We start from the raw sequence: 23,513 nt of genomic DNA on the forward strand, positions 1-23,513 counted from the left end.
GTCTAGGATGCGGGTTAATGCCCCTTTCAGGTTGCACATGTTTTTGGGACATTCGGAGCTCTCTGACACCATTTTTAGTCCCACAACATTTTCTGGACTTTAGGGGGTCTAGGATGCCTGTAAACGCCTTTTTTGGGCCTCCAAAGTTTTCTAAATTTTTGTAGGCCTAAAATGCATTTTAAGGCCTTCTTTGGGCTGCTAACATATTCTGAGTTTCAGGGGTATAGGATGCATTTTTCGTGCACAAAATATTTTTAGGAATTTCAGAGGTCTAGGATGCGGGTTAATGCCCCTTTCAGGCTGCAGATGTTTTTGGGACATTCAGAACTCTCTGACACCATTTTTGGTCCAACAACATTTTCTGGACTTTAGGGGGTCTAGGATGCCTGTAAACCCCTTTTTTGGGCCTCCAAAGTTTTCTAAATTTTTGCAGGCCTAAAATGCATTTTAATGCCTTTTTTGGGCTGCTAACATTTTATGAACGTTCAGGGGTGTAGGATGCATTTTTAGTGGCAAAATAATTTTGGGAATTTCAGTGGTCTAGGATGCGGGTTAATGCCCCTTTCAGGTTGCACATGTTTTTGGGACATTCGGAGCTCTCTGACACCATTTTTAGTCCCACAACATTTTCTGGACTTTAGGGGGTCTAGGATGCCTGTAAACGCCTTTTTTGGGCCTCCAAAGTTTTCTAAATTTTTGTAGGCCTAAAATGCATTTTAAGGCCTTCTTTGGGCTGCTAACATATTCTGAGTTTCAGGGGTATAGGATACATTTTTTGTGCACAAAATATTTTTTGGAATTTCAGAGGTCTAGGATGCGGGTTAATGCCCCTTTCAGGCTGCAAATGTTTTTGGGACATTCAGAGCTCTCTGACACCATTTTTGGTCCAACAACATTTTCTGGACTTTAGGGGGTCTAGGATGCCTGTAAACCCCTTTTTTGGGCCTCCAAAGTTTTCAACATTTTTGAAGGCCTAACATGCATTTTAAGGCCTTTTCTTGAGCTGCCAACATTTTCTGAACTTTCAGGGGTGTAGGATGCATTTTTCGTGCCAAAAATATTTTTGTGAATTTCAGTGGTCTAGGATGCGGGTTAATGCCCCTTTCAGAGCTCCCTGACACCATTTTTGGTCCCACAACATTTTCTGGACTTTAGGGGGTCTAGGATGCCTGTAAACCCCTTTTTTGGGCCTCCAAAGTTTTCTAAATTTTTGTAGGCGTAAAATGCATTTTAAGGCCTTCTTTGGGCTGCTAACATATTCTGAGTTTCAGGGGTATAGGATGCATTTTTCGTGCACAAAATATTTTTAGGAATTTCAGAGGTCTAGGATGCGGGTTAATGCCCCTTTCAGGCTGCAGATGTTTTTGGGACATTCAGAGCTCTCTGACACCATTTTTGGTCCAACAACATTTTCTGGACTTTAGGGGGTCTAGGATGCCTGTAAACCCTTTTTTTGGGCCTCCAAAGTTTTCAACATTTTTGAAGGCCTAACATGCATTTTAAGGCCTTTTCTTGAGCTGCCAACATTTTCTGAACTTTCAGGGGTGTAGGATGCATTTTTCGTGCCAAAAATATGTTTGGGAATTTCAGTGGTTAAGGATGCGGGTTAATGCCCCTTTCAGAGCTCTCTGACACCGATTTTGGTCCAACAACATTTTCTGGACTTTAGGGGGTCTAGGATACCTGTAAACCCCTTTTTTGGGTCTTCAAAGTTTTCAACATTTTTGCAGGCCTAAGATGCATTTTAAGGCCTTTTTTGAGCTGGCAATATTTCTGGGGTGTTTTCTGAACTTTCAGGGGTGTAGCATGCATTTTTCATGCCAAAAATATTTTGGGAAATTTCAGTGGTCTAGGATGCGGGTTAATGCCCCTTTCAGGCTGCAAATGTTTTTGGGACATTCATAGCTCTCTGACACCGATATTGGTCCAACAACATTTTCTGGACTTTAGGGGGTCTAGGATGCCTGTAAACCCCTTTTTTGGGCCTCCAAAGTTTTCAACATTTTTGAAGGCCTAACATGTGCTTTAAGGCCTTTTCTTGAGCTGCCAACATTTTCTCAACTTTCAGGGGTGTAGGATGCATTTTTCGTGCCAAAAATATTTTTGGGAATTTCAGTGGCTGCAAATGTTTTTGGGACATTCAGAGCTCTCTGACACCATTTTTGGTCCAACAACATTTTCTGGACTTTAGGGGGTCTAGGATGCCTGTAAACCCCTTTTTTGGGCCTCCAAAGTTTTCTAAATGTTTCTAGCCCTAAAATGCATTTTAAGGTCTTCTTTGGGCTGCTAACATATTCTGAGCTTTCAGGGGTATAGGATGCATTTTTTGTGCACAAAATATTTTTGGGAATTTCAGAGGTCTAGGATGCGGGTTAATGCCCCTTTCAGGCTGCAAATGTTTTTGGGACTTTCAGAGCTCTCTGACACCATTTTTGGTCCAACAACATTTTCTGGACTTTAGGGGGTCTAGGATGCCTGTAAACCCCTTTTTGGGCCTCCAAAGTTTTCTAAATTTTTGCAGGCTTAAAATGCATTTTAATGCCTTTTTTGGGCTGCTAACATATTCTGAACTTTCAAGGGTGTAGTATGAATTTTTCGTGCACAAAATATTTTTGGGAATTTCAGAGGTCTAGGATGTGGGTTAATGCCCCTTTCAGGTTGCACATGTTTTTGGGACATTCGGAGCTCTCTGACACCGTTTTTGATCCACCAACATTTTCTGGTCTTTAGGGGGTCTAGGATGCCTGTAAACCCCTTTTTTGGGCCTCCAAAGTTTTCTAAATTTTTGCAGGCCTAAAATGCATTTTAATGCCTTTTTTGGGCTGCTAACATTTTATGAACGTTCAGGGGTGTAGGATGCATTTTTAGTGGCAAAATAATTTTGGGAATTTCAGTGGTCTAGGATGCGGGTTAATGCCCCTTTCAGGTTGCACATGTTTTTGGGACATTCGGAGCTCTCTGACACCATTTTTAGTCCCACAACATTTTCTGGACTTTAGGGGGTCTAGGATGCCTGTAAACGCCTTTTTTGGGCCTCCAAAGTTTTCTAAATTTTTGTAGGCCTAAAATGCATTTTAAGGCCTTCTTTGGGCTGCTAACATATTCTGAGTTTCAGGGGTATAGGATGCATTTTTCGTGCACAAAATATTTTTAGGAATTTCAGAGGTCTAGGATGCGGGTTAATGCCCCTTTCAGGCTGCAGATGTTTTGGCACATTCAGAACTCTCTGACACCATTTTTGGTCCAACAACATTTTCTGGACTTTAGGGGGTCTAGGATGCCTGTAAACCCCTTTTTTGGGCCTCCAAAGTTTTCTAAATTTTTGCAGGCCTAAAATGCATTTTAATGCCTTTTTTGGGCTGCTAACATTTTATGAACGTTCAGGGGTGTAGGATGCATTTTTAGTGGCAAAATAATTTTGGGAATTTCAGTGGTCTAGGATGCGGGTTAATGCCCCTTTCAGGTTGCACATGTTTTTGGGACATTCGGAGCTCTCTGACACCATTTTTAGTCCCACAACATTTTCTGGACTTTAGGGGGTCTAGGATGCCTGTAAACGCCTTTTTTGGGCCTCCAAAGTTTTCTAAATTTTTGTAGGCCTAAAATGCATTTTAAGGCCTTCTTTGGGCTGCTAACATATTCTGAGTTTCAGGGGTATAGGATACATTTTTTGTGCACAAAATATTTTTTGGAATTTCAGAGGTCTAGGATGCGGGTTAATGCCCCTTTCAGGCTGCAAATGTTTTTGGGACATTCAGAGCTCTCTGACACCATTTTTGGTCCAACAACATTTTCTGGACTTTAGGGGGTCTAGGATGCCTGTAAACCCCTTTTTTGGGCCTCCAAAGTTTTCAACATTTTTGAAGGCCTAACATGCATTTTAAGGCCTTTTCTTGAGCTGCCAACATTTTCTGAACTTTCAGGGGTGTAGGATGCATTTTTCGTGCCAAAAATATTTTTGTGAATTTCAGTGGTCTAGGATGCGGGTTAATGCCCCTTTCAGAGCTCCCTGACACCATTTTTGGTCCCACAACATTTTCTGGACTTTAGGGGGTCTAGGATGCCTGTAAACCCCTTTTTTGGGCCTCCAAAGTTTTCTAAATTTTTGTAGGCGTAAAATGCATTTTAAGGCCTTCTTTGGGCTGCTAACATATTCTGAGTTTCAGGGGTATAGGATGCATTTTTCGTGCACAAAATATTTTTAGGAATTTCAGAGGTCTAGGATGCGGGTTAATGCCCCTTTCAGGCTGCAGATGTTTTTGGGACATTCAGAGCTCTCTGACACCATTTTTGGTCCAACAACATTTTCTGGACTTTAGGGGGTCTAGGATGCCTGTAAACCCTTTTTTTGGGCCTCCAAAGTTTTCAACATTTTTGAAGGCCTAACATGCATTTTAAGGCCTTTTCTTGAGCTGCCAACATTTTCTGAACTTTCAGGGGTGTAGGATGCATTTTTCGTGCCAAAAATATGTTTGGGAATTTCAGTGGTTAAGGATGCGGGTTAATGCCCCTTTCAGAGCTCTCTGACACCGATTTTGGTCCAACAACATTTTCTGGACTTTAGGGGGTCTAGGATGCCTGTAAACCCCTTTTTTGGGTCTCCAAAGTTTTCAACATTTTTGCAGACCTAAGATGCATGTTAAGGCCTTTTTTGAGCTCACAACATTTCTTGGGTGTTTTCTGAACTTTCAGGGGTGTAGCATGCATTTTTCATGGTAAAAATATTTTGGGAAATTTCAGTGGTCTAGGATGCGGGTTAATGCCCCTTTCAGGCTGCAGATGTTTTTGGGACATTCAGAGCTCTCTGACACCATTTTTGGTCCAACAACATTTTCTGGACTTTAGGGGGTCTAGGATGCCTGTAAACGCCTTTTTTGGGCCTCCAAATTTTTCTAAATTGTTTTAGACCTAAAATGCATTTTAAGGCCTTCTTTGGGCTGCTAACATATTCTGAGTTTCAGGGGTATAGGATGCATTTTTCGTGCACAAAATATTTTTAGGAATTTCAGAGGTCTAGGATGCGGGTTAATGCCCCTTTCAGGCTGCAAATGTTTTTGGGACATTCAGAGCTCTCTGACACCATTTTTGGTCCAACAACATTTTCTGGACTTTAGGGGGTCTAGGATGCCTGTAAACCCCTTTTTTGGGCCTCCAAAGTTTTCTAATTTTTTGCAGGCCTAAAATGCATTTTAATGCCTTTTTTGGGCTGCTAACATATTCTGAATTTTCAGGGGTGTAGTAGGAATTTTCTGTGCACAAAATATTTTTGGGAATTTCAGAAGTCTAGAATGCGGGTTAATGCCCCTTTCAGGCTGCAAATGTTTTTGGGACATTCAGAGCTTTCTGACACCGTTTTTGATCCAACAACATTTTCTGGACGTTAGGGGGTCTAGGATGCCTGTAAATCCCTTTTTTGGGCCTCCAAAGTTTTCAACGTTTTTGAAGGCCTAACATGCATTTTAAGGCCTTTTTTGGAGTTGCCAACATTTTCTGAACCTGCAGGGGTGTAGGATGCATTTTTCGTGCCAAAAATATTTTTGGGAATTTTAGTGGCTGCAAATGTTTTTGGGACATTCAGAGCTCTCTGACACCGTTTTTGATCCAACAACATTTTCTGGACTTTAGGAGGTCTAGGATGCCTGTAAACCCCTATTTTGTGCCTCCAAAGTTTTCAACATTTTTGAAGGCCTAACATGCATTTTAAGGCCTTTTCTTGAGCTGCCAACATTTTCTGAACTTGCAGGGGTGTAGGATGCATTTTTCATGGCAAATATATTTTTGGGAATTTCAGTGGTCTAGGATGCGGGTTAATGCCCCTTTCAGGTTGCACATGTTTTTGGGACATTCGGAGCTCTCTGACACCGATTTTGGTCCAACAACATTTTCTGGACCTTAGGGGGTCTAGGATGCCTGTAAACCCCTTTTTTGGGCCTCCAAAGTTTTCAACATTTTTGAAGGCCTAACATGCATTTTAAGGCCTTTTCTTGAGCTGCCAACATTTTCTGAACTTTCAGGGGTGTAGGATGCATTTTTCGTGCCAAAAATATTTTTGTGAATTTCAGTGGTCTAGGATGCAGGTTAATGCCCCTTTCAGAGCTCCCTGACACCATTTTTGGTCCCACAACATTTTCTGGACTTTAGGGGGTCTAGGATGCCTGTAAACCCCTTTTTTGGGCCTCCAAAGTTTTCTAAATTTTTGTAGGCCTAAAATGCATTTTAAGGCCTTCTTTGGGCTGCTAACATATTCTGAGTTTCAGGGGTATAGGATGCATTTTTCGTGCACAAAATATTTTTAGGAATTTCAGAGGTCTAGGATGCGGGTTAATGCCCCTTTCAGGCTGCAGATGTTTTTGGGACATTCAGAGCTCTCTGACACCATTTTTGGTCCAACAACATTTTCTGGACTTTAGGGGGTCTAGGATGCCTGTAAACCCCTTTTTTGGGCCTCCAAAGTTTTCAACATTTTGAAGGCCTAACATGCATTTTAAGGCCTTTTCTTGAGCTGCCAACATTTTCTGAACTTTCAGGGGTGTAGGATGCATTTTTCGTGCCAAAAATATGTTTGGGAATTTCAGTGGTCTAGGATGCGGGTTAATGCCCCTTTCAGAGCTCTCTGACACCGATTTTGGTCCAACAACATTTTCTGGACTTTAGGGGGTCTAGGATGCCTGTAAACCCCTTTTTTGGGTCTTCAAAGTTTTCAACATTTTTGCAGGTCTAAGATGCATTTTAAGGCCTTTTTTGAGCTGGCAACATTTCTGGGGTGTTTTCTGAACTTTCAGGGGTGTAGCATGCATTTTTCATGCCAAAAATATTTTGGGAAATTTCAGTGGTCTAGGATGCGGGTTAATGCCCCTTTCAGGCTGCAAATGTTTTTGGGACATTCATAGCTCTCTGACACCGATATTGGTCCAACAACATTTTCTGGACTTTAGGGGGTCTAGGATGCCTGTAAACCCCTTTTTTGGGCCTCCAAAGTTTTCAACATTTTTGAAGGCCTAACATGTGCTTTAAGGCCTTTTCTTGAGCTGCCAACATTTTCTCAACTTTCAGGGGTGTAGGATGCATTTTTCGTGCCAAAAATATTTTTGGGAATTTCAGTGGCTGCAAATGTTTTTGGGACATTCAGAGCTCTCTGACACCATTTTTGGTCCAACAACATTTTCTGGACTTTAGGGGGTCTAGGATGCCTGTAAACCCCTTTTTGGGCCTCCAAAGTTTTCTAAATTTTTGCAGGCCTAAAATGCATTTTAATGCCTTTTTTTGGGCTGCTAACATATTCTGAACTTTCAAGGGTGTAGTATGAATTTTTCGTGCACAAAATATTTTTGGGAATTTCAGAGGTCTAGGATGTGGGTTAATGCCCCTTTCAGGTTGCACATGTTTTTGGGACATTCGGAGCTCTCTGACACCGTTTTTGATCCACCAACATTTTCTGGTCTTTAGGGGGTCTAGGATGCCTGTAAACCCCTTTTTTGGGCCTCCAAAGTTTTCTAAATTTTTGCAGGCCTAAAATGCATTTTAATGCCTTTTTTGGGCTGCTAACATTTTATGAACGTTCAGGGGTGTAGGATGCATTTTTAGTGGCAAAATATTTTTGGGAATTTCAGTGGTCTAGGATGCGGGTTAATACCCCTTTCAGGTTGCACATGTTTTTGGGACATTCGGAGTTCTCTGACACCATTTTTAGTCCCACAACATTTTCTGGACTTTAGGGGGTCTAGGATGCCTGTAAACGCCTTTTTTGGGCCTCCAAAGTTTTCTAAATTTTTGTAGGCCTAAAATGCATTTTAAGGCCTTCTTTGGGCTGCTAACATATTCTGAGTTTCAGGGGTATAGGATACATTTTTTGTGCACAAAATATTTTTGGGAATTTCAGAGGTCTAGGATGCGGGTTAATGCCCCTTTCAGGCTGCAAATGTTTTTGGGACATTCAGAGCTCTCTGACACCATTTTTGGTCCAACAACATTTTCTGGACTTTAGGGGGTCTAGGATGCCTGTAAACCCCTTTTTTGGGCCTCCAAAGTTTTCAACATTTTTGAAGGCCTAACATGCATTTTAAGGCCTTTTCTTGAGCTGCCAACATTTTCTGAACTTTCAGGGGTGTAGGATGCATTTTTCGTGCCAAAAATATTTTTGTGAATTTCAGTGGTCTAGGATGCGGGTTAATGCCCCTTTCAGAGCTCCCTGACACCATTTTTGGTCCCACAACATTTTCTGGACTTTAGGGGGTCTAGGATGCCTGTAAACCCCTTTTTTGGGCCTCCAAAGTTTTCTAAATTTTTGTAGGCGTAAAATGCATTTTAAGGCCTTCTTTGGGCTGCTAACATATTCTGAGTTTCAGGGGTATAGGATGCATTTTTCGTGCACAAAATATTTTTAGGAATTTCAGAGGTCTAGGATGCGGGTTAATGCCCCTTTCAGGCTGCAGATGTTTTTGGGACATTCAGAGCTCTCTGACACCATTTTTGGTCCAACAACATTTTCTGGACTTTAGGGGGTCTAGGATGCCTGTAAACCCTTTTTTTGGGCCTCCAAAGTTTTCAACATTTTTGAAGGCCTAACATGCATTTTAAGGCCTTTTCTTGAGCTGCCAACATTTTCTGAACTTTCAGGGGTGTAGGATGCATTTTTCGTGCCAAAAATATGTTTGGGAATTTCAGTGGTTAAGGATGCGGGTTAATGCCCCTTTCAGAGCTCTCTGACACCGATTTTGGTCCAACAACATTTTCTGGACTTTAGGGGGTCTAGGATACCTGTAAACCCCTTTTTTGGGTCTTCAAAGTTTTCAACATTTTTGCAGGCCTAAGATGCATTTTAAGGCCTTTTTTGAGCTGCCAACATTTTCTCAACTTTCAGGGGTGTAGGATGCATTTTTCGTGCCAAAAATATTTTTGGGAATTTCAGTGGCTGCAAATGTTTTTGGGACATTCGGAGCTCTCTGACACCATTTTTAGTCCCACAACATTTTCTGGACTTTAGGGGGTCTAGGATGCCTGTAAACGCCTTTTTTGGGCCTCCAAAGTTTTCTAAATTTTTGTAGGCCTAAAATGCATTTTAAGGCCTTCTTTGGGCTGCTAACATATTCTGAGTTTCAGGGGTATAGGATGCATTTTTCGTGCACAAAATATTTTTAGGAATTTCAGAGGTCTAGGATGCGGGTTAATGCCCCTTTCAGGCTGCAGATGTTTTTGGGACATTCAGAGCTCTCTGACACCATTTTTGGTCCAACAACATTTTCTGGACTTTAGGGGGTCTAGGATGCCTGTAAACCCTTTTTTTGGGCCTCCAAAGTTTTCAACATTTTTGAAGGCCTAACATGCATTTTAAGGCCTTTTCTTGAGCTGCCAACATTTTCTGAACTTTCAGGGGTGTAGGATGCATTTTTCGTGCCAAAAATATGTTTGGGAATTTCAGTGGTTAAGGATGCGGGTTAATGCCCCTTTCAGAGCTCTCTGACACCGATTTTGGTCCAACAACATTTTCTGGACTTTAGGGGGTCTAGGATACCTGTAAACCCCTTTTTTGGGTCTTCAAAGTTTTCAACATTTTTGCAGGCCTAAGATGCATTTTAAGGCCTTTTTTGAGCTGGCAATATTTCTGGGGTGTTTACTGAACTTTCAGGGGTGTAGCATGCATTTTTCATGCCAAAAATATTTTGGGAAATTTCAGTGGTCTAGGATGCGGGTTAATGCCCCTTTCAGGCTGCAAATGTTTTTGGGACATTCATAGCTCTCTGACACCGATATTGGTCCAACAACATTTTCTGGACTTTAGGGGGTCTAGGATGCCTGTAAACCCCTTTTTTGGGCCTCCAAAGTTTTCAACATTTTTGAAGGCCTAACATGTGCTTTAAGGCCTTTTCTTGAGCTGCCAACATTTTCTCAACTTTCAGGGGTGTAGGATGCATTTTTCGTGCCAAAAATATTTTTGGGAATTTCAGTGGCTGCAAATGTTTTTGGGACATTCAGAGCTCTCTGACACCATTTTTGGTCCAACAACATTTTCTGGACTTTAGGGGGTCTAGGATGCCTGTAAACCCCTTTTTTGGGCCTCCAAAGTTTTCTAAATGTTTGTAGCCCTAAAATGCATTTTAAGGTCTTCTTTGGGCTGCTAACATATTCTGAGCTTTCAGGGGTATAGGATGCATTTTTTGTGCACAAAATATTTTTGGGAATTTCAGAGGTCTAGGATGCGGGTTAATGCCCCTTTCAGGCTGCAAATGTTTTTGGGACTTTCAGAGCTCTCTGACACCATTTTTGGTCCAACAACATTTTCTGGACTTTAGGGGGTCTAGGATGCCTGTAAACCCCTTTTTGGGCCTCCAAAGTTTTCTAAATTTTTGCAGGCCTAAAATGCATTTTAATGCCTTTTTTGGGCTGCTAACATATTCTGAACTTTCAAGGGTGTAGTATGAATTTTTCGTGCACAAAATATTTTTGGGAATTTCAGAGGTCTAGGATGTGGGTTAATGCCCCTTTCAGGTTGCACATGTTTTTGGGACATTCGGAGCTCTCTGACACCGTTTTTGATCCACCAACATTTTCTGGTCTTTAGGGGGTCTAGGATGCCTGTAAACCCCTTTTTTGGGCCTCCAAAGTTTTCTAAATTTTTGCAGGCCTAAAATGCATTTTAATGCCTTTTTTGGGCTGCTAACATTTTATGAACGTTCAGGGGTGTAGGATGCATTTTTAGTGGCAAAATAATTTGGGGAATTTCAGTGGTCTAGGATGCGGCTTAATGCCCCTTTCAGGTTGCACATGTTTTTGGGACATTCGGAGCTCTCTGACACCATTTTTAGTCCCACAACATTTTCTGGACTTTAGGGGGTCTAGGATGCCTGTAAACACCTTTTTTGGGCCTCCAAAGTTTTCTAAATTTTTGTAGGCCTAAAATGCATTTTAAGGCCTTCTTTGGGCTGCTAACATATTCTGAGTTTCAGGGGTATAGGATGCATTTTTCGTGCACAAAATATTTTTAGGAATTTCAGAGGTCTAGGATGCGGGTTAATGCCCCTTTCAGGCTGCAGATGTTTTTGGGACATTCAGAACTCTCTGACACCATTTTTGGTCCAACAACATTTTCTGGACTTTAGGGGGTCTAGGATGCCTGTAAACCCCTTTTTTGGGCCTCCAAAGTTTTCTAAATTTTTGCAGGCCTAAAATGCATTTTAATGCCTTTTTTGGGCTGCTAACATTTTATGAACGTTCAGGGGTGTAGGATGCATTTTTAGTGGCAAAATCATTTTGGGAATTTCAGTGGTCTAGGATGCGGGTTAATGCCCCTTTCAGGTTGCACATGTTTTTGGGACATTCGGAGCTCTCTGACACCATTTTTAGTCCCACAACATTTTCTGGACTTTAGGGGGTCTAGGATGCCTGTAAACGCCTTTTTTGGGCCTCCAAAGTTTTCTAAATTTTTGTAGGCCTAAAATGCATTTTAAGGCCTTCTTTGGGCTGCTAACATATTCTGAGTTTCAGGGGTATAGGATACATTTTTTGTGCACAAAATATTTTTTGGAATTTCAGAGGTCTAGGATGCGTGTTAATGCCCCTTTCAGGCTGCAAATGTTTTTGGGACATTCAGAGCTCTCTGACACCATTTTTGGTCCAACAACATTTTCTGGACTTTAGGGGGTCTAGGATGCCTGTAAACCCCTTTTTTGGGCCTCCAAAGTTTTCAACATTTTTGAAGGCCTAACATGCATTTTAAGGCCTTTTCTTGAGCTGCCAACATTTTCTGAACTTTCAGGGGTGTAGGATGCATTTTTCGTGCCAAAAATATTTTTGTGAATTTCAGTGGTCTAGGATGCGGGTTAATGCCCCTTTCAGAGCTCCCTGACACCATTTTTGGTCCCACAACATTTTCTGGACTTTAGGGGGTCTAGGATGCCTGTAAACCCCTTTTTTGGGCCTCCAAAGTTTTCTAAATTTTTGTAGGCGTAAAATGCATTTTAAGGCCTTCTTTGGGCTGCTAACATATTCTGAGTTTCAGGGGTATAGGATGCATTTTTCGTGCACAAAATATTTTTAGGAATTTCAGAGGTCTAGGATGCGGGTTAATGCCCCTTTCAGGCTGCAGATGTTTTTGGGACATTCAGAGCTCTCTGACACCATTTTTGGTCCAACAACATTTTCTGGACTTTAGGGGGTCTAGGATGCCTGTAAACCCTTTTTTTGGGCCTCCAAAGTTTTCAACATTTTTGAAGGCCTAACATGCATTTTAAGGCCTTTTCTTGAGCTGCCAACATTTTCTGAACTTTCAGGGGTGTAGGATGCATTTTTCGTGCCAAAAATATGTTTGGGAATTTCAGTGGTTAAGGATGCGGGTTAATGCCCCTTTCAGAGCTCTCTGACACCGATTTTGGTCCAACAACATTTTCTGGACTTTAGGGGGTCTAGGATACCTGTAAACCCCTTTTTTGGGTCTTCAAAGTTTTCAACATTTTTGCAGGCCTAAGATGCATTTTAAGGCCTTTTTTGAGCTGGCAATATTTCTGGGGTGTTTTCTGAACTTTCAGGGGTGTAGCATGCATTTTTCATGCCAAAAATATTTTGGGAAATTTCAGTGGTCTAGGATGCGGGTTAATGCCCCTTTCAGGCTGCAAATGTTTTTGGGACATTCATAGCTCTCTGACACCGATATTGGTCCAACAACATTTTCTGGACTTTTGGGGGTCTAGGATGCCTGTAAACCCCTTTTTTGGGCCTCCAAAGTTTTCAACATTTTTGAAGGCCTAACATGTGCTTTAAGGCCTTTTCTTGAGCTGCCAACATTTTCTCAACTTTCAGGGGTGTAGGATGCATTTTTCGTGCCAAAAATATTTTTGGGAATTTCAGTGGCTGCAAATGTTTTTGGGACATTCAGAGCTCTCTGACACCATTTTTGGTCCAACAACATTTTCTGGACTTTAGGGGGTCTAGGATGCCTGTAAACCCCTTTTTTGGGCCTCCAAAGTTTTCTAAATGTTTGTAGACCTAAAATGCATTTTAAGGTCTTCTTTGGGCTGCTAACATATTCTGAGCTTTCAGGGGTATAGGATGCATTTTTTGTGCACAAAATATTTTTGGGAATTTCAGAGGTCTAGGATGCGGGTTAATGCCCCTTTCACGCTGCAAATGTTTTTGGGACTTTCAGAGCTCTCTGACACCATTTTTGGTCCAACAACATTTTCTGGACTTTAGGGGGTCTAGGATGCCTGTAAACCCCTTTTTGGGCCTCCAAAGTTTTCTAAATTTTTGCAGGCCTAAAATGCATTTTAATGCCTTTTTTGGGCTGCTAACATATTCTGAACTTTCAAGGGTGTAGTATGAATTTTTCGTGCACAAAATATTTTTGGGAATTTCAGAGGTCTAGGATTTGGGTTAATGCCCCTTTCAGGTTGCACATGTTTTTGGGACATTCGGAGCTCTCTGACACCGTTTTTGATTCACCAACATTTTCTGGTCTTTAGGGGGTCTAGGATGCCTGTAAACCCATTTTTTGGGCCTCCAAAGTTTTCTAAATTTTTGCAGGCCTAAAATGCATTTTAATGCCTTTTTTGGGCTGCTAACATTTTATGAACGTTCAGGGGTGTAGGATGCATTTTTAGTGGCAAAATAATTTTGGGAATTTCAGTGGTCTAGGATGCGGGTTAATGCCCCTTTCAGGTTGCACATGTTTTTGGGACATTCGGAGCTCTCTGACACCATTTTTAGTCCCACAACATTTTCTGGACTTTAGGGGGTCTAGGATGCCTGTAAACGCCTTTTTTGGGCCTCCAAAGTTTTCTAAATTTTTGTAGGCGTAAAATGCATTTTAAGGCCTTCTTTGGGCTGCTAACATATTCTGAGTTTCAGGGGTATAGGATGCATTTTTCGTGCACAAAATATTTTTAGGAATTTCAGAGGTCTAGGATGCGGGTTAATGCCCCTTTCAGGCTGCAGATGTTTTTGGGACATTCAGAGCTCTCTGACACCATTTTTGGTCCAACAACATTTTCTGGACTTTAGGGGGTCTAGGATGCCTGTAAACCCTTTTTTTGGGCCTCCAAAGTTTTCAACATTTTTGAAGGCCTAACATGCATTTTAAGGCCTTTTCTTGAGCTGCCAACATTTTCTGAACTTTCAGGGGTGTAGGATGCATTTTTCGTGCCAAAAATATGTTTGGGAATTTCAGTGGTTAAGGATGCGGGTTAATGCCCCTTTCAGAGCTCTCTGACACCGATTTTGGTCCAACAACATTTTCTGGACTTTAGGGGGTCTAGGATACCTGTAAACCCCTTTTTTGGGTCTTCAAAGTTTTCAACATTTTTGCAGGCCTAAGATGCATTTTAAGGCCTTTTTTGAGCTGGCAATATTTCTGGGGTGTTTTCTGAACTTTCAGGGGTGTAGCATGCATTTTTCATGCCAAAAATATTTTGGGAAATTTCAGTGGTCTAGGATGCGGGTTAATGCCCCTTTCAGGCTGCAAATGTTTTTGGGACATTCATAGCTCTCTGACACCGATATTGGTCCAACAACATTTTCTGGACTTTAGGGGGTCTAGGATGCCTGTAAACCCCTTTTTTGGGCCTCCAAAGTTTTCAACATTTTTGAAGGCCTAACATGTGCTTTAAGGCCTTTTCTTGAGCTGCCAACATTTTCTCAACTTTCAGGGGTGTAGGATGCATTTTTCGTGCCAAAAATATTTTTGGGAATTTCAGTTGCTGCAAATGTTTTTGGGACATTCAGAGCTCTCTGACACCATTTTTGGTCCAACAACATTTTCTGGACTTTAGGGGGTCTAGGATGCCTGTAAACCCCTTTTTTGGGCCTCCAAAGTTTTCTAAATGTTTGTAGCCCTAAAATGCATTTTAAGGTCTTCTTTGGGCTGCTAACATATTCTGAGCTTTCAGGGGTATAGGATGCATTTTTTGTGCACAAAATATTTTTGGGAATTTCAGAGGTCTAGGATGCGGGTTAATGCCCCTTTCAGGCTGCAAATGTTTTTGGGACTTTCAGAGCTCTCTGACACTGTTTTTGATTCACCAACATTTTCTGGTCTTTAGGGGGTCTAGGATGCCTGTAAACCCCTTTTTTGGGCCTCCAAAGTTTTCTAAATTTTTGCAGGCCTAAAATGCATTTTAATGCCTTTTTTGGGCTGCTAACATTTTATGAACGTTCAGGGGTGTAGGATGCATTTTTAGTGGCAAAATAATTTTGGGAATTTCAGTGGTCTAGGATGCGGGTTAATGCCCCTTTCAGGTTGCACATGTTTTTGGGACATTCGGAGCTCTCTGACACCATTTTTAGTCCCACAACATTTTCTGGACTTTAGGGGGTCTAGGATGCCTGTAAACGCCTTCTTTGGGCCTCCAAAGTTTTCTAAATTTTTGTAGGCCTAAAATGCATTTTAAGGCCTTCTTTGGGCTGCTAACATATTCTGAGTTTCAGGGGTATAGGATGCATTTTTCGTGCACAAAATATTTTTAGGAATTTCAGAGGTCTAGGATGCGGGTTAATGCCCCTTTCAGGCTGCAGATGTTTTTGGGACATTCAGAACTCTCTGACACCATTTTTGGTCCAACAACATTTTCTGGACTTTAGGGAGTCTAGGATGCCTGTAAACCCCTTTTTTGGGCCTCCAAAGTTTTCTAAATTTTTGCAGGCCTAAAATGCATTTTAATGCCTTTTTTGGGCTGCTAACATTTTATGAACGTTCAGGGGTGTAGGATGCATTTTTAGTGGCAAAATAATTTTGGGAATTTCAGTGGTCTAGGATGCGGGTTAATGCCCCTTTCAGGTTGCACATGTTTTTGGGACATTCGGAGCTCTCTGACACCATTTTTAGTCCCACAACATTTTCTGGACTTTAGGGGGTCTAGGATGCCTGTAAACGCCTTTTTTGGGCCTCCAAAGTTTTCTAAATTTTTGTAGGCCTAAAATGCATTTTAAGGCCTTCTTTGGGCTGCTAACATATTCTGAGTTTCAGGGGTATAGGATACATTTTTTGTGCACAAAATATTTTTTGGAATTTCAGAGGTCTAGGATGCGGGTTAATGCCCCTTTCAGGCTGCAAATGTTTTTGGGACATTCAGAGCTCTCTGACACCATTTTTGGTCCAACAACATTTTCTGGACTTTAGGGGGTCTAGGATGCCTGTAAACCCCTTTTTTGGGCCTCCAAAGTTTTCAACATTTTTGAAGGCCTAACATGCATTTTAAGGCCTTTTCTTGAGCTGCCAACATTTTCTGAACTTTCAGGGGTGTAGGATGCATTTTTCGTGCCAAAAATATTTTTGTGAATTTCAGTGGTCTAGGATGCGGGTTAATGCCCCTTTCAGAGCTCCCTGACACCATTTTTGGTCCCACAACATTTTCTGGACTTTAGGGGGTCTAGGATGCCTGTAAACCCCTTTTTTGGGCCTCCAAAGTTTTCTAAATTTTTGTAGGCGTAAAATGCATTTTAAGGCCTTCTTTGGGCTGCTAACATATTCTGAGTTTCAGGGGTATAGGATGCATTTTTCGTGCACAAAATATTTTTAGGAATTTCAGAGGTCTAGGATGCGGGTTAATGCCCCTTTCAGGCTGCAGATGTTTTTGGGACATTCAGAGCTCTCTGACACCATTTTTGGTCCAACAACATTTTCTGGACTTTAGGGGGTCTAGGATGCCTGTAAACCCTTTTTTTGGGCCTCCAAAGTTTTCAACATTTTTGAAGGCCTAACATGCATTTTAAGGCCTTTTCTTGAGCTGCCAACATTTTCTGAACTTTCAGGGGTGTAGGATGCATTTTTCGTGCCAAAAATATGTTTGGGAATTTCAGTGGTTAAGGATGCGGGTTAATGCCCCTTTCAGAGCTCTCTGACACCGATTTTGGTCCAACAACATTTTCTGGACTTTAGGGGGTCTAGGATACCTGTAAACCCCTTTTTTGGGTCTTCAAAGTTTTCAACATTTTTGCAGGCCTAAGATGCATTTTAAGGCCTTTTTTGAGCTGGCAATATTTCTGGGGTGTTTTCTGAACTTTCAGGGGTGTAGCATGCATTTTTCATGCCAAAAATATTTTGGGAAATTTCAGTGGTCTAGGATGCGGGTTAATGCCCCTTTCAGGCTGCAAATGTTTTTGGGACATTCATAGCTCTCTGAAACCGATATTGGTCCAACAACATTTTCTGGACTTTAGGGGGTCTAGGATGCCTGTAAACCCCTTTTTTGGGCCTCCAAAGTTTTCAACATTTTTGAAGGCCTAACATGTGCTTTAAGGCCTTTTCTTGAGCTGCCAACATTTTCTCAACTTTCAGGGGTGTAGGATGCATTTTTCGTGCCAAAAATATTTTTGGGAATTTCAGTTGCTGCAAATGTTTTTGGGACATTCAGAGCTCTCTGACACCATTTTTGGTCCAACAACATTTTCTGGACTTTAGGGGGTCTAGGATGCCTGTAAACCCCTTTTTTGGGCCTCCAAAGTTTTCTAAATGTTTGTAGCCCTAAAATGCATTTTAAGGTCTTCTTTGGGCTGCTAACATATTCTGAGCTTTCAGGGGTATAGGATGCATTTTTTGTGCACAAAATATTTTTGGGAATTTCAGAGGTCTAGGATGCGGGTTAATGCCCCTTTCAGGCTGCAAATGTTTTTGGGACTTTCAGAGCTCTCTGACACCATTTTTGGTCCAACAACATTTTCTGGACTTTAGGGGGTCTAGGATGCCTGTAAACCCCTTTTTTGGGCCTCCAAAGTTTTCAACATTTTTGAAGGCCTAACATGCATTTTAAGGCCTTTTCTTGAGCTGCCAACATTTTCTGAACTTTCAGGGGTGTAGGATGCATTTTTCGTGCCAAAAATATTTTTGTGAATTTCAGTGGTCTAGGATGCGGGTTAATGCCCCTTTCAGAGCTCCCTGACACCATTTTTGGTCCCACAACATTTTCTGGACTTTAGGGGGTCTAGGATGCCTGTAAACCCCTTTTTTGGGCCTCCAAAGTTTTCTAAATTTTTGTAGGCGTAAAATGCATTTTAAGGCCTTCTTTGGGCTGCTAACATATTCTGAGTTTCAGGGGTATAGGATGCATTTTTCGTGCACAAAATATTTTTAGGAATTTCAGAGGTCTAGGATGCGGGTTAATGCCCCTTTCAGGCTGCAGATGTTTTTGGGACATTCAGAGCTCTCTGACACCATTTTTGGTCCAACAACATTTTCTGGACTTTAGGGGGTCTAGGATGCCTGTAAACCCTTTTTTTGGGCCTCCAAAGTTTTCAACATTTTTGAAGGCCTAACATGCATTTTAAGGCCTTTTCTTGAGCTGCCAACATTTTCTGAACTTTCAGGGGTGTAGGATGCATTTTTCGTGCCAAAAATATGTTTGGGAATTTCAGTGGTTAAGGATGCGGGTTAATGCCCCTTTCAGAGCTCTCTGACACCGATTTTGGTCCAACAACATTTTCTGGACTTTAGGGGGTCTAGGATACCTGTAAACCCCTTTTTTGGGTCTTCAAAGTTTTCAACATTTTTGCAGGCCTAAGATGCATTTTAAGGCCTTTTTTGAGCTGGCAATATTTCTGGGGTGTTTTCTGAACTTTCAGGGGTGTAGCATGCATTTTTCATGCCAAAAATATTTTGGGAAATTTCAGTGGTCTAGGATGCGGGTTAATGCCCCTTTCAGGCTGCAAATGTTTTTGGGACATTCATAGCTCTCTGAAACCGATATTGGTCCAACAACATTTTCTGGACTTTAGGGGGTCTAGGATGCCTGTAAACCCCTTTTTTGGGCCTCCAAAGTTTTCAACATTTTTGAAGGCCTAACATGTGCTTTAAGGCCTTTTCTTGAGCTGCCAACATTTTCTCAACTTTCAGGGGTGTAGGATGCATTTTTCGTGCCAAAAATATTTTTGGGAATTTCAGTTGCTGCAAATGTTTTTGGGACATTCAGAGCTCTCTGACACCATTTTTGGTCCAACAACATTTTCTGGACTTTAGGGGGTCTAGGATGCCTGTAAACCCCTTTTTTGGGCCTCCAAAGTTTTCTAAATGTTTGTAGCCCTAAAATGCATTTTAAGGTCTTCTTTGGGCTGCTAACATATTCTGAGCTTTCAGGGGTATAGGATGCATTTTTTGTGCACAAAATATTTTTGGGAATTTCAGAGGTCTAGGATGCGGGTTAATGCCCCTTTCAGGCTGCAAATGTTTTTGGGACTTTCAGAGCTCTCTGACACCATTTTTGGTCCAACAACATTTTCTGGACTTTAGGGGGTCTAGGATGCCTGTAAACCCCTTTTTGGGCCTCCAAAGTTTTCTAAATTTTTGCAGGCCTAAAATGCATTTTAATGCCTTTTTTGGGCTGCTAACATATTCTGAACTTTCAAGGGTGTAGTATGAATTTTTCGTGCACAAAATATTTTTGGGAATTTCAGAGGTCTAGGATGTGGGTTAATGCCCCTTTCAGGCTGCAGATGTTTTTGGGACATTCAGAGCTCTCTGACACTGTTTTTGATTCACCAACATTTTCTGGTCTTTAGGGGGTCTAGGATGCCTGTAAACCCTTTTTTTGGGCCTCCAAAGTTTTCAACATTTTTGAAGGCCTAACATGCATTTTAAGGCCTTTTCTTGAGCTGCCAACATTTTCTGAACTTTCAGGGGTGTAGGATGCATTTTTCGTGCCAAAAATATGTTTGGGAATTTCAGTGGTTAAGGATGCGGGTTAATGCCCCTTTCAGAGCTCTCTGACACCGATTTTGGTCCAACAACATTTTCTGGACTTTAGGGGGTCTAGGATACCTGTAAACCCCTTTTTTGGGTCTTCGAAGTTTTCAACATTTTTGCAGGCCTAAGATGCATTTTAAGGCCTTTTTTGAGCTGGCAATATTTCTGGGGTGTTTTCTGAACTTTCAGGGGTGTAGCATGCATTTTTCATGCCAAAAATATTTTGGGAAATTTCAGTGGTCTAGGATGCGGGTTAATGCCCCTTTCAGGCTGCAAATGTTTTTGGGACATTCATAGCTCTCTGACACCGATATTGGTCCAACAACATTTTCTGGACTTTAGGGGGTCTAGGATGCCTGTAAACCCCTTTTTTGGGCCTCCAAAGTTTTCAACATTTTTGAAGGCCTAACATGTGCTTTAAGGCCTTTTCTTGAGCTGCCAACATTTTCTCAACTTTCAGGGGTGTAGGATGCATTTTTCGTGCCAAAAATATTTTTGGGAATTTCAGTTGCTGCAAATGTTTTTGGGACATTCAGAGCTCTCTGACACCATTTTTGGTCCAACAACATTTTCTGGACTTTAGGGGGTCTAGGATGCCTGTAAACCCCTTTTTTGGGCCTCCAAAGTTTTCTAAATGTTTGTAGCCCTAAAATGCATTTTAAGGTCTTCTTTGGGCTGCTAACATATTCTGAGCTTTCAGGGGTATAGGATGCATTTTTTGTGCACAATATATTTTTGGGAATTTCAGAGGTCTAGGATGCGGGTTAATGCCCCTTTCAGGCTGCAAATGTTTTTGGGACTTTCAGAGCTCTCTGACACCATTTTTGGTCCAACAACATTTTCTGGACTTTAGGGGGTCTAGGATGCCTGTAAACCCCTTTTTGGGCCTCCAAAGTTTTCTAAATTTTTGCAGGCCTAAAATGCATTTTAATGCCTTTTTTGGGCTGCTAACATATTCTGAACTTTCAAGGGTGTAGTATGAATTTTTCGTGCACAAAATATTTTTGGGAATTTCAGAGGTCTAGGATGTGGGTTAATGCCCCTTTCAGGTTGCACATGTTTTTGGGACATTCGGAGCTCTCTGACACTGTTTTTGATTCACCAACATTTTCTGGTCTTTAGGGGGTCTAGGATGCCTGTAAACCCCTTTTTTGGGCCTCCAAAGTTTTCTAAATTTTTGCAGGCCTAAAATGCATTTTAATGCCTTTTTTGGGCTGCTAACATTTTATGAACGTTCAGGGGTGTAGGATGCATTTTTAGTAGCAAAATAATTTTGGGAATTTCAGTGGTCTAGGATGCGGGTTAATGCCCCTTTCAGGTTGCACATGTTTTTGGGACATTCAGAGCACTCTGACACCATTTTTAGTCCCACAACATTTTCTGGACTTTAGGGGGTCTAGGATTCCTGTAAACGCCTTTTTTGGGCCTCCAAAGTTTTCTAAATTTTTGTAGGCCTAAAATGCATTTTAAGGCCTTCTTTGGGCTGCTAACATATTCTGAGTTTCAGGGGTATAGGATGCATTTTTCGTGCACAAAATATTTTTAGGAATTTCAGAGGTCTAGGATGCGGGTTAATGCCCCTTTCAGGCTGCAGATGTTTTTGGGACATTCAGAACTCTCTGACACCATTTTTGGTCCAACAACATTTTCTGGACTTTAGGGGTTCTAGGATGCCTGTAAACCCCTTTTTTGGGCCTCCAAAGTTTTCTAAATTTTTGCAGGCCTAAAATGCATTTTAATGCCTTTTTTGGGCTGCTAACATTTTATGAACGTTCAGGGGTGTAGGATGCATTTTTAGTGGCAAAATAATTTTGGGAATTTCAGTGGTCTAGGATGCGGGTTAATGCCCCTTTCAGGTTGCACATGTTTTTGGGACATTCGGAGCTCTCTGACACCATTTTTAGTCCCACAACATTTTCTGGACTTTAGGGGGTCTAGGATGCCTGTAAACGCCTTTTTTGGGCCTCCAAAGTTTTCTAAATTTTTGTACGCCTAAAATGCATTTTAAGGCCTTCTTTGGGCTGCTAACATATTCTGAGTTTCAGGGGTATAGGATACATTTTTTGTGCACAAAATATTTTTTGGAATTTCAGAGGTCTAGGATGCGGGTTAATGCCCCTTTCAGGCTGCAAATGTTTTTGGGACATTCAGAGCTCTCTGACACCATTTTTGGTCCAACAACATTTTCTGGACTTTAGGGGGTCTAGGATGCCTGTAAACCCCTTTTTTGGGCCTCCAAAGTTTTCAACATTTTTGAAGGCCTAACATGCATTTTAAGGCCTTTTCTTGAGCTGCCAACATTTTCTGAACTTTCAGGGGTGTAGGATGCATTTTTCGTGCCAAAAATATTTTTGTGAATTTCAGTGGTCTAGGATGCGGGTTAATGCCCCTTTCAGAGCTCCCTGACACCATTTTTGGTCCCACAACATTTTCTGGACTTTAGGGGGTCTAGGATGCCTGTAAACCCCTTTTTTGGGCCTCCAAAGTTTTCTAAATTTTTGTAGGCGTAAAATGCATTTTAAGGCCTTCTTTGGGCTGCTAACATATTCTGAGTTTCAGGGGTATAGGATGCATTTTTCGTGCACAAAATATTTTTAGGAATTTCAGAGGTCTAGGATGCGGGTTAATGCCCCTTTCAGGCTGCAGATGTTTTTGGGACATTCAGAGCTCTCTGACACCATTTTTGGTCCAACAACATTTTCTGGACTTTAGGGGGTCTAGGATGCCTGTAAACCCTTTTTTTGGGCCTCCAAAGTTTTCAACATTTTTGAAGGCCTAACATGCATTTTAAGGCCTTTTCTTGAGCTGCCAACATTTTCTGAACTTTCAGGGGTGTAGGATGCATTTTTCGTGCCAAAAATATGTTTGGGAATTTCAGTGGTTAAGGATGCGGGTTAATGCCCCTTTCAGAGCTCTCTGACACCGATTTTGGTCCAACAACATTTTCTGGACTTTAGGGGGTCTAGGATACCTGTAAACCCCTTTTTTGGGTCTTCAAAGTTTTCAACATTTTTGCAGGCCTAAGATGCATTTTAAGGCCTTTTTTGAGCTGGCAATATTTCTGGGGTGTTTTCTGAACTTTCAGGGGTGTAGCATGCATTTTTCATGGCAAAAATATTTTGGGAAATTTCAGTGGTCTAGGATGCGGGTTAATGCCCCTTTCAGGCTGCAAATGTTTTTGGGACATTCATAGCTCTCTGACACCGATATTGGTCCAACAACATTTTCTGGACTTTAGGGGGTCTAGGATGCCTGTAAACCCCTTTTTTGGGCCTCCAAAGTTTTCAACATTTTTGAAGGCCTAACATGTGCTTTAAGGCCTTTTCTTGAGCTGCCAACATTTTCTCAACTTTCAGGGGTGTAGGATGCATTTTTCGTGCCAAAAATATTTTTGGGAATTTCAGTGGCTGCAAATGTTTTTGGGACATTCAGAGCTCTCTGACACCATTTTTGGTCCAACAACATTTTCTGGACTTTAGGGGGTCTAGGATGCCTGTAAACCCCTTTTTTGGGCCTCCAAAGTTTTCTAAATGTTTGTAGCCCTAAAATGCATTTTAAGGTCTTCTTTGGGCTGCTAACATATTCTGAGCTTTCAGGGGTATAGGATGCATTTTTTGTGCACAAAATATTTTTGGGAATTTCAGAGGTCTAGGATGCGGGTTAATGCCCCTTTCAGGCTGCAAATGTTTTTGGGACTTTCAGAGCTCTCTGACACCATTTTTGGTCCAACAACATTTTCTGGACTTTAGGGGGTCTAGGATGCCTGTAAACCCCTTTTTTGGGCCTCCAAAGTTCTCTAAATTTTTGCAGGCCTAAAATGCATTTTAATGCCTTTTTTGGGCTGCTAACATTT

This window comes from Ambystoma mexicanum, chromosome 9 (assembly GCF_040938575.1).
Source record: "Ambystoma mexicanum isolate Mex_15411 chromosome 9, UKY_AmexF1_1, whole genome shotgun sequence".
NCBI classification, from domain to species: domain Eukaryota; kingdom Metazoa; phylum Chordata; class Amphibia; order Caudata; family Ambystomatidae; genus Ambystoma; species Ambystoma mexicanum.